Below are 12,114 nucleotides of genomic sequence, written 5' to 3' on the forward strand. Positions count from 1 at the left end.
GTCAATTGTGTGTCATTTTTGTGATACGAGAATTAGTCGACGATGTGGGTGCTTGAAAAACCTTAATATATTAATTTTCATCAATTAATGTTTTTTTTTTTTTTTTTTAACTTTTTTTTATCTTATTTTTTTTTATATTTTTTTGTACTTTTACTCTTGTGCACTTTTTTTTTCAAAGTGAAATTTGTATAATTGATTCCCACGAGTTTCATTCATTCATTCATTCACTCACTCGCTCGCTCATTCGGTTCATTCAAGAGAAGGGAAAAATAAAAATAACGTTGGAAATTAATTGAAAGAATAAAAAAATTTTACGTCGACGGTTGTATTTGAGAGTAATTTTTTTTATTTTTTATTTTTTTTAATAAACAAAAATAGGTAAATTATTATTATTATTATTATTAGGTTAAAGTTCACGGGGGCGGGGGAAAGATGAGAGGAAAGTTTTTGTGGACACCGTATAATAATAAATATATATTTATCATATTTTAAATTCGAATGAAGAAGATGGGTTTTTTTTTGTAGGGCAATGATCTGGTGTTATAACTGTCTTCCGCTGAGCAAAAAAAAAAAAAAAAAAAGAAGGCCCGAGTTCAGTGACCCAGCAGACGACCTAGAGATCACATGACTAGTTTTTCTTATGGATTTCATTTCTCTTTTATTCTCGGTATTTTTGTTTTTTTCTCTTTTTCTCTCTCTCTTTTGACAGTTATATCATCAACCCCGTTCGTGTGGTATCTTTCTTTCTTTCTTTCTTTCTTTCTTTCTTTTCTTCTTCTTTTAAATACCTTATTTCAGGTTTTGAGGTAGACGAGTGTTTAACTCTATTTACAACAGCCGTGTGAAATAATTTAGGCGGGGGGAGTATAGGAAAGAGGGGGGGGTGAAAGAGTGAAATGGAATCAAAGTAAGTGTGAACTCATATTAAAATTGATATGATTTAACGTGGTAGTAGTTAGTCATTCAAAACCAATTGCTCCGGATAATGTTGACGGATTGTTAGGAAACGGGATTTTATTATTATTATTATTATGAATATCATCGTTTTGCTCTCTGAAAGATAACAAAAGGTTTCTTTTTTTCATCTTCATGTTCAATAATGTATTTTTTTTTGATCGTGATGAAAGTCGATTGAAATGAGGGTGGTTTTTGTATTTTTTTTTTTTTTTTATTTTATAAAATTTAATTCAATTAGTCGTGACTAATAACCAACGGTAATATGTTTAAAATTTTTTCTCTCTCTCTCTCTCTCTCTCTCTCTCTCTCTCCACACCCATCCTTTTTTGTCTGCTTTGCGGAAAATGATTTGTGCTAATTGTAAAAATTTTATACAAATCCACACGCATTTGACATTTGTTTTTAGATATATATTTATAAAGGAAGGCAAGAATAGCTCGTCACCTATATATCCTAGCAGACGATATAAAAAAATAAAAATTACAATTATCAATGAATGTTATAATAAAAAAAATAAAAAAATTTTTTTTAAAAGTTGGGTTAAAACGTTTGTAAACTTGGCATTGATAATAATGACGTCCTTAATAAAGACATGACATACTAAGAGAGAGAGAGAGAGAGAGAGAAAAAATTCCCGATTATGGAATAAATGTTGAAATTTTGCGGTCGGTCAATTGCAAATGGTAGAAAATAAAATTTAAAAACAAACGTCCAGAAGTCAAGGAAGAAGGGGGGAGGGGAGGGGTGTCGTCAAAAGTAATAAAAATGTTTATACGGACGATGACACGAAGTATTTCTGCAGTACCTGTTCTCTTGGTTTGTTGATAGTATTGCGTGCGACGTAATGAATAATTTTGCAATCCATACCTACCTACCTACCTGCCTGCCTACCTGCTTGTGAGAACAATAATGCTTCAACGTATAAATAAATTGTGAGGGCATTTCACGATTTTATTTTTTTCTTTCTTTCTTTCTTTTCTCTCTCTTTCTCTCTTTCTAACGTTTAATTCGAGTTTTTGCCATTATCGTGCAAAAATATGCGAAAACGTGCGAATCCGGGTAGAGGAAAATTTTTTTTTGTTTCCCCCCTTCCCCCCTCCGATTGTTTTTTCATGTTTGAATTTTTTTGTTTTTATTTTTATTACGGGGTTCCACGTGTGACATTGTCATACTGCGATTAAAACGATAAATTTTCTTTTCTTTTTTTTTTTTTTATCAGAGTAAAAGACAAAAAGTCAAGGTTTAATGGCGGAGCAGGCTTGGCTAATTTCTTTTTTTTTTTTTTTCCTCTTCGATCTTTCTCTTCCCCCTCCTTTTCCCTCTTTCTCTTTCCTGATCGAAATCAAACGAATGAGATAGGTTCCGGTGAATAAATGGCAAAAGAAAAGTTGTAGTAGAAATGGAGAAGAATTTTAATGATAATAATAATAATAATTATTTGACCATTGAACCGTATTTGGAAAGAAAATCCTTTCGGCGTAACTTTTTTTTCAAATTTGAGGTGTGCCTAAAATAAATCAAACATGTCGTTGACAATGAAATTTGCCAGGAAAAAAAAAGAAGGAGAAGAAGATGAGTAACAAGGAGGGAGGGAGACGGTAGAAAAAGAAAGAAAGAAATTGTATATACGACGATATGATGATTGTTGATGAGTTTTTGCCACCGTGATATAGTTTTATATTCATGTCAAATGAGAGATTCCGAGAGACATTCTTTAAATTCTTTCGTTTGTTATTCGTGTGTGTTATAGAATCCGTTAAATTTATTGAAAGTGACTTGTATACTCCCAAGAAAGAAAGAAAGAAAATGGAAGTTGCCAACGTACCTGGTAGTAAAAAAAAAAAAAAAAAAAAAAATTTAATTCGTATACGAAACTATTTAAAACTATTAAATAAAATTTCTTGTTTTGTTTTTTTATCGCGATCTGAATTTCTGAATGAGTTTTTTTCTATTCTATTCTATTCTTTTCTTTTTCTTCTTCTTTTATGAAATCTTCACGATATTGTGAAAATTTATGATTTCCATCGCCCGAAAGGAAAATAATATAATAAATATTTTCTTTTTTTTTTTTTGTCGATTGTTTATATTGATACCTAAGGAAAGGTCAAGATGAGACACCAAAGAGTCTTGTGAAAAAAAAAAACTCGATTTTGGTCAATGAAATAAAAAAAAAAAAATTCGAATGCGAAAGAAGGTCGAGTGAGTGAGTGAGTGAGTCTATGCGGATGCATTTTTCAAGTTGAATAGTTTTTTTTTTTTTTTTTTTTTTTTTTTGTTTTTTTCCTTAAATTTTTTTGTGTGTTACGATGAAAAATTATCATTATCATCATCATTATTGACGAGGTTTTAAAACACGAAATGAACGTTTCGGTTTTTGTGCCAAAAACGTGTTTGATTATTTCGAAGGAAAGGAGAGAAAAAAAAAAAGGGTCCGATATTTTCTATGTACGTCATATTGTATTTATTGAAATCGCACCGGTTGTTTCTCTCTCTCTCTCTCTCTCTCTCTCTCTCTCTCTCTCTCTCTCTATGTCCTCCTCTTCGTACCTGATTTCTATATATAATATATAATTTTTGCTTTATACTTGTTTGCAACGTGCTTGCATGCGTGTGCGTGTGTGTGTGTCCGTCCGATGAGAGTTTTCGAACTTTATGTATCATTACGTATGGGTACTACTTTCGACACCACCACTACCACTACCACCACCGCCATCACCATCACCAAACACTTAACTTCACATTCCTTTCTAAATGCACACGTCGTGGTCGAAAGAGTGAATGTTTCTAACGGATGTAATGTTCTTATGAAGCGATTTTTTAAAAATTTTCTTTGCCTTAGCGGCATTTTACCCGGAAAATTTTGATTTGCGATTGTGGAAAATGTAAAAAATTTGCAAAAAATTAATAATCCTTTGAAAAAAAATTTAAAGAGAAAACGGGGGGGGGGAGAATGCAAAGATTTATGGTTTTCAAATCGTTTGGCTGCTGCTGGCATTGTGTTGAAGTTTTTTTTTTTTTTTTTTTTTTTTTGTTTTCCGTTTCCTTTGCTTTACGTATACGATTATTATGCGTGCGCAATTTTTGCTGTCGTAAATAAAATAAATAATTTGCGTAGAGCAAAACTTTTTTTTAAAAATTCGAAAGTGTGTGAAAGATTATGTTGGAAAAATGAAAGAATGGTTCGTGAATTTTTGGTTTATGTTATTAAAATTTTTTTTCACGTGTTAATTCAATTCGTCGTCTTCTGCTGGTTGTGTGAGATCACTCTCGAATTTCACACGTGCACTTGTTTAAATAACTTTTGGAATGATTGTGTGCGTATGTGTCCGTGTTTGTCGTGTCACAAGCCAAACACACACAAGCCGGCGAATGTACAACGTGTATGATGTGCAAGTCGCCGGTGTCGCCATGTTAGATGTCAAACGCGGCGTGAAACCCCTAATAATAATAATAATAATAAGAAAAAAAATTGATGCCAAAACAATTTAAATTTTTTTCCGGCAAAAAAAAAAAGAAATTATTAATATTTTTATATTAAAAAAAAAAAAAAATTTTTTTTTTTTTTAGTTTAAGTGAAAACGATAAATTTCGAGCTCTATTTAAATGGATCACCGTTATTGTTGTTGTTAAACAGCCGTTCCTCTCTTTCTCTCTTTTACTCGTTTTCCCATCTTTCTCGCACGTAGTTTTACTCTCTCTCTTTCTCTCTCTCTTTTTCTCGTACGTTTTAACGGAGAAGTGACGCGAGCGAGAGAGAGAAAGAGAGACCGTTTGCATTCACTGATTCGAAACAACGGGTAAGGTCTAACCAATGCCACGTAGCGACTTCGTATCCGCATGTGTATTATTATGTGTGCTTTAACGCCAACTTAGCAAAAGAATCGTGTGGAAGATTGTTTTAATTTTTTTTTAATTTTAATTTTTATTTATTTTTATTATTATTATTATTATTATTTATTTATTTTAAATCTCTCCGCATTATTGTTTTTTTATATGTAACTCACGTTGAAACCACCGACAAACGAAATGATGTGTATGTGTAAGGTGCAAATATATTTGTAGTGATAAAAAAAAAAAAAAAAATTCGCGACATATTCACGTGCATTGAAAAAATATCGAGTGATTAATAATAATAATAATATTGTTGTTGTTGTTGTTGTTGTTGTTATTGTTATTAATTAATTTATTGTTGTCATCGGTATCGTTGCCGCGATTCGTGACAAATATTAATTTTACATAAGAGTAAGTGTAAGAGAAGATGATGATGATGATGATGAAAGTGTCGATTGTAAATAATTAATTTTTTAAAAAAAATTTGTTGGTAAATTTGCGACATTTGTTAATAAAAAAAAAAAAGGAAAAAAAATTTCACACAATCAAATTCAAAATTGCAATAAAAATAAATCACAAATAATAATGATGATGATGATTGAAACAAGGCAAAGGGGGGAGAGGCAAAAAAATTTTATTTTATTTTTCTTACTAAACGTTGTTGAAATGATTTGTTGAAATGCAAGTAAGTTTGCAGAAAAGGAAAAATGTCCGTTTTATAATAAATTCTTGTGTGCGCGTGTTGTAAATTTGTTCAAATGTGAAGAAGTAAGTGAAAAGATTACCTTTTGTGTCGTAGGCAGAAATAAAATTTTTTTTTTTTTTTTTTTTTTTTTGTCTGCTGCTGTTTTTACAAACGTCGAGGACTTTTTTTGTTTTATTTTATTTGTTTGCTTATTTGCTTACTTGTTTGCTTGCTTGCTTGGTTTGACGTATAGTAAATTTTTTTTTCATCTCGTTAATCGATTCAATCGATGCGATTCAAAATTTACGGCTTTACGTAGTGAAACGTTGTGCGGAAAATTTATTCTTACGTATCGTCTTTTTCTCTTTTTTTTTTTTTTTTTTCCCCCCTGCCCTTAATGATAAAGGTGAACGATTTTCGGGAGGGAGGGGTAGTGATACTCGTGTAAGTGCACCCGCTAAACACGTGTGTGAATGAAAAAATAGAAAAGAAAAGAAGAGAAAAATTTTATTTAAATCGTCCGAGTGATTTAAACGACAAATCACGTTCAAAATGGCGGTCAGTATTTCTAATGGTAGGTTAGTTGTCAAACAAACGATTTCGCTCGATGGGAAAGAGAGAAAAAATTATTATTATCATTATTATTAAAAATATGTTTTTTGTTTGTTTTTGTTGATTGTACGTATGGTTTACATGTTCATTTTTCGTCCGGGAAAAAAGAAATTGTTTTTCTTGTCGTGTTGAAATTTGTTTTCAATTTAAATTTCTTGTGTGTGTGTGTGTGTGTTCAATGACACACGTACAATAATAATAATACCGTGATGATGAAAGGTCGTCAGTGTTTTTTGTCCGAGGGAGAAAGAGAAAGAGAGAGGGAGAGGGAGAACAAAACCTGGTAACGATGTGTATGTGGAAAAAGGTTTAATCTTAAAATTTTTTTTTGTTTTTTTGTATTACTGTTTTTATTAATTTTTTTTTTTTTTTTTTTTAAATGCGAGTGCGTGTGTGCATGTGCGTGTGCGTGCGTGTGTATTGAAACCTCGGTGCAATTCGGTGAGGGAGTGACGTTGCAGCATATGCATCAAGGCTTTGTTCGAATCGGATTTTAATTTGTTATCAACGTCATCGTTAACGTTTGATGATGCTGTAGTAGTAGTAGTAGTAGTAGCGTGTTTGTTTGTGGGTTGGTAACACTTTTCCCTGTCGTGAACGTCGTCAGAATGAGAGAGAGAGTAAAACCGCACAATCAATGCAATTAATTATTATTATTATTATTATTATTATTATTATTATTATGTTCTTTATTATGTTCTCTTAAGGATTTTTAACCTTGTAATCTTTATTAAAATGGTTTTCTTTGCTCAAGGTTGATTGCCTACACGTTTGTTTCCGGGTCTCCGTAAAAATGTTTTTTTTTTTTTTCTTTTTTCTCCAAAAAAATCTAAAATTTTCTTTACATCTCTCTCTCTCTCTCTTTCTCTCTCTCTCACTCTTTCAATTTTTCGAAATTGATACGCGGGTTCGATACGAATTGTTTTGTCGTTTTTGTCGTTGTCGTTGTTGTCGTTGTCCTAAATTGTCGTGTGTGTTTGTTTATCATTTATTATTTCTTTCTTTTTTTGAAACGATGCTAATAAAAAATACCTTGAAATTTATTAATTGTTCGAACACAAACCGACATGGATCGGAATCGGGAGCGAAAAATCACTTTTGGGATTAATTAATTAATTGCAAGTTAAATTTCAAAAAAAAAAAAAAAAAAAAAAAAAAAAAAAGTTTGTTACTTGTTACTTTAAGAATTGAATTGTATTTTTTTTTTTTTTTTTTTTTTTTTTTTTAATATTCTGGCTGACAAAATGATTTTCATTCTGCTGTTTTCTTCTCTGACTTACGTACGTCTGGGAACAATCCAAAAGCTGCCAAGGCTGTTGAAAAATTTGGCATGACATTCCCAATTTATCCCAGTTTTCTATTTTATCATATTTATAAAAAAAAAAAAAAGAAAATCTTATCATTGTTTTTTTTATTTTTTTTTTATTTTACGCGTTGAATGACTTTTTATTTTCATTAGTTATTATTAATATTATTATTATTATTATTATTAAGTATCCCTTTCCCCTCCTCTTCTCGTCTGTTGTGTATATCCCTCCTTCCATTAATTTCATTTTCCCTCACAAGGTTAATTTTTATCGTCGTTAGGGAAGTGTTTGAAGAAGGAGGTCAAAAATAAAAAAAAATTGTTTTTCTGGAATTCTTTTTTTTATTAATGGTCGAAAGGTTGAATTAGGTTCGAAAAAGGAAAAGAAAAGAGAGAAAGAGAGTGAGAAAGGTAAAGACAAAGACGACAACAACGACAACGCAAAGTTGGTAGTGAGTTGCATTTTTTGCTGTTTTCTCTCTCTCTCTCTCTCTCACTCTTCACGTTGCATATAATCGCCTTCGTTTTTTTTTTTTTTTTTCCCTTTTTATTTATTACACGTTCGCCATATTAAGGTCATTTAAGAATTTTTTCAAATCTTAATAATTCAAATTCATTAGTTGTGTCGTTTGATGATTATATACAGGAAAAAAAATAAAAAATAAATAAATAAGTAGGAAATAAAGAAGAAGAAGAAGAAGAAGAAACGTGGCAATAATGTCTGTACAAAAAAATTTATTATTATTATTTTTTATTATTACATGCCCTTCTTTCTTTTTGTTTTTTTTTTTTTTGTGTGTCGTTTTAGTGGAAAAAACGAAACGTTCAACAGGAGACTTGTTGAAAAGTAATATTTTTGTGAAAATGAGTTGAAATAATATGATGAAATTCGAGTTAATTTTTTTTTTTTTTTTACTTCAGCAATTCAAGCATTTTTATGAAAAGGAAAAACGAACGCTTTTAAAAAAAAAAAAAAAAAATTCAGTACTCGAAAAAAAAATGATTGATATGATAATTTTGTCGAGAGTATCAATTTTTTCTCTAACATTCCAATTTCGTAACTAACGTCGTGTAAATAGAATCGAATTTGTCGTATTGCAAATCATATTTCAGCTTTTTATTATTATTATTATTATTATTATTATTATTTGTATTTTTTTTCGTTTCCCCCACGATGAGACATAGGGACGGACGGACGGTCGGTCGGTGATGAAATGTTGTTGCATTACAATTATTATTACATTATGGAATATTATTATTATTTTTTTTTTTATTTAGTTATTTAGGTTACTATGAAATCCGTGACGGACGGATTGAAATGAATGAATGAATGAATGAATGAACGAACGAACGAACATGTAGGTTTAAGATGGAACGCGAGATTCACGATGGACTTTACGAAACGTTAACTTTATTCCGGATAATTGATTTCAAAAAAAAAAAAAAAAAAAATTTTTTTTTTTTCTCTATGTGTGTGTTTGTTGTTGTTGTTGTTTCACCCCCCCCCCCACCACCACCACCACTCCCCTCTCCTTTCACCGCGTTTAAAATGACATTTAAATCCGGGAGGGAAAGGAAAGGGAAAAAAAAATTTTTTTCGGTTGCGTCAAATCATTTGTCATTGTTGAGAGCGGAAAGTTGAAAGAGTGATGAGAAAAAATTCAAGATTCCCCCACCCCGCGCCACCACCGCCTTTCATCAAAACATTTGCGATTTTCTTGTCGTGTTTGTTGGATAAGGCGTTGGGTTTAGGGGTGATGGACAAAATATGTCAGGCTGGATCCGCCACCGTCAATGGTTTGGCAAATTATTTTCTAGGTGAGGTTTTTTCAATATACACGTGGCGTTCTCGTTTTCTCTCTCTCTCTCTCTCTCTCGCGATGAAAATCACGTTTCATTTGCAATATGTTTTGGAAAAAAAATATTTTAAAATATTTAATTTATTAACTTTTATCATAATTGATTGTGTGAATTTTTTTTTTTTTTATAATTTATTGTCGCAAAAAAGCGTTTTGTTTTATCAAAATTTTCCACGTGCAACGTTTAACATAACTTTCATTTTAAGTTGTTGATTGACGTCATACGACTAAAATCAATAAGTTAAAAAACATCTTTTTTTTTCTTTTTTTCTTTTTTTCCTGATGTAACAAAAAGAGACAAAAAAAAAAAGAAAAGAAAAAATGAAAGAGTAAACTTTGTAAAAGGATAAAGATTAAGGATATAAAGAAAGAAAGAAAGAAGGAAAGAAAAAGAACAAAAAGGGATAAAAAAGAAAGTAAAAGAATAGTGTATTAAAAAAAGAAAAAAAAGTTCAAAAAGGTTTAATTTAAAAAAAAAGGAAAAAGGTGCTAAAGGAAAAAAAAAAAAAAATGTAAAAGAAAGGAAAAAAGTCTAATCGGATTAAGAAGAGAGAGCACACACTAGTCAGTGGTTTGTGTTTAACGTATAATATAGCGTGGCAACTTGCTACTAACCCGCTAATGACGTCAGAAAATTGATAACAATGGTTATCGGTGAGGACACCGCTGTACCTATGGTGCAAGAAGTCGGAGGAGTAGGAGGAGGAGGAGGAGGAGGTACGTTAACATAAAAATGTTGTTTCACAATCGTCGTTAATTTATTAATTTATCGTTTGGCTGATTCGATCGATCGTTCATTCGATATATCGAGATTATTGTTTCCAAAGTGATTGATTTTAAATAAGAAAAAATTATTAAGATGTAGATGGATGATGGTCGTCGCCATATTTTAATTTTTTTTCGGGGGGGGGGGTTATCCGGAAAATAGTTTTTCTTTTTTATTGTCATTTCGGTTTGTGCGAGGGAAGGGAGGGAGGGTTTTCAATATTTAAAGTGGGGGACTGTGGGATTATCACGCGGTGAAATTTTTTTTTTTTATTAACTGTATTTTATTTTATTTTTTAAATATTTGTTTACGTGACCTATGACTTATTGATGATCATTGCCGTAAAATAATTACACCGGAAATTTTAACTAAAGATTATTAATGAAATTTTGTCGCGCGACGAATAATAATAATACTAATAATAATACATAAAAGAGACATGGTAATTTTAATGTTGCTATTTGCTTTATTTGTTGGAAAGTTTTACTATTATTATTATTATTATTATTATTTTAAATTTCAATTATTTTGTGTAACCAAAACAGGTTTTTCCTGGGTAGTAGGTGACAAAAATAAATGGATAGATTTTTATATATTTTTATTTACTTATTTATTTATTTTTATTAATAATATTTTTAATTGAAAAAAAAAATAACAATTGCAATGTGATGAAATGTTTTTGGTAAATGGGTTAAAATATGTCCGTAAGGGTTTTTCTATCTCTCTCTCTCCCTCCCTCTCTCTCTCTCTTTCTCTCTCTCTCTCTCTCTCTCTCTCTCTCTCTCTCTCTCTCTCTCTCGCACTTCAGTTTGATTTTAACAATTTTTCCTTGGCTTTATTCAATTATTCGTTCCGAGAACACACAAAAAAAAAGAAGGTACGGTTGTCGGTTTTGTACTTTTGAACCCGAGGACTAAGAACATTCGCGTTCAACATTTGATTACGTGCAATAATTATTTGCCCTTGTTTATACATACTACCTGAGAGTTGTGCGTGTGTGCGTGTGAGTTTTAAGTTACGAAACCCGTGGAAAGGATATCAGTTTGTTTTTTTTTTTTTACTATCGATAATTGCATTGAAATGAAGAAAAAAAACAACAACAAATCGCCATATTTAAAAAAAAAAGAAAAAAAGTTTTTTATCGGTTTCGGTTAATGAACCAACGAAGTAGTTAGTCGTGCTAATATTTAATGCGGTTTTTAAACGTTCTGTTTTACGTTCTAAACGTCACGAACGTTTCGTCGAAACAAAAGAATAAAAAAAAAAAAAAAAGTGGGAAAAAAGAGAGAGAGAGAGAGAGTGAGAATAAAGAAATCTCATTCGAGGATTTTTTTTTTTTTTTTTTTTTTTTTTGTCGGACCTTGTAAAAATTAATTTTCCCTTTATTTTCATTTTCATTTATTGCAACCTTGTCGAGTGATGAGTGCATTTAAACGTGGGGCACACGAGTTACGAACTAAATTATTATTATTATTATTATTATTATTATTATTATTATTATTATTATTAAATTCCTATTGAACTTGAAAAAAAAATTTCAAAAGTTTTCCAAAGTGTGCACTCAAAAGCACTTTGTGCCAATTTAAAAAAAAAAAAGTTTTTTTTTTTACATTTAATCGTAAAAGTATACAAAAGTGCATCGGACCTGGTGGTGACCTTTAAAGTTGCCTTGACCCTCAAAATTTACCTAAACGGTACTTTGCGCAGGTTTGTTGTTTTTGTTTTTGTTTTTTTTTTTTTAATTTATTAAAGAGGACATGACGTGAATAATGATGTGTTTGAATGATAAGTTAAATATTGTCGAAATATAAGGCGAGACATTTAATCGTTTGAAAATTTAATTTTGGGAGAGAGGGGAATTCCTCCCTCCCTCCTCGCGCGCGCGCGCGCGCGCCATCTTTCGTTTAAAAAACCGCCGAAATGAAAATTTTTAAAAGTTTTTGGATTTAAATATGGCTGATTTATTGTGTGTAAAAAATTCGTAACGTAATCCAACTCTGTGTTAGCCTAATACTCGATGCCATTTTTATTATTATTATTATTATCAAGTCGGGGTTTTCTTGCTTTTCTTGCTTCCTGACTTTTGCTACTCGTTGTT

This window comes from Pediculus humanus, genomic scaffold (assembly GCF_000006295.1).
Source record: "Pediculus humanus corporis 1103172107416 genomic scaffold, whole genome shotgun sequence".
Lineage (NCBI taxonomy): Eukaryota > Metazoa > Arthropoda > Insecta > Psocodea > Pediculidae > Pediculus > Pediculus humanus.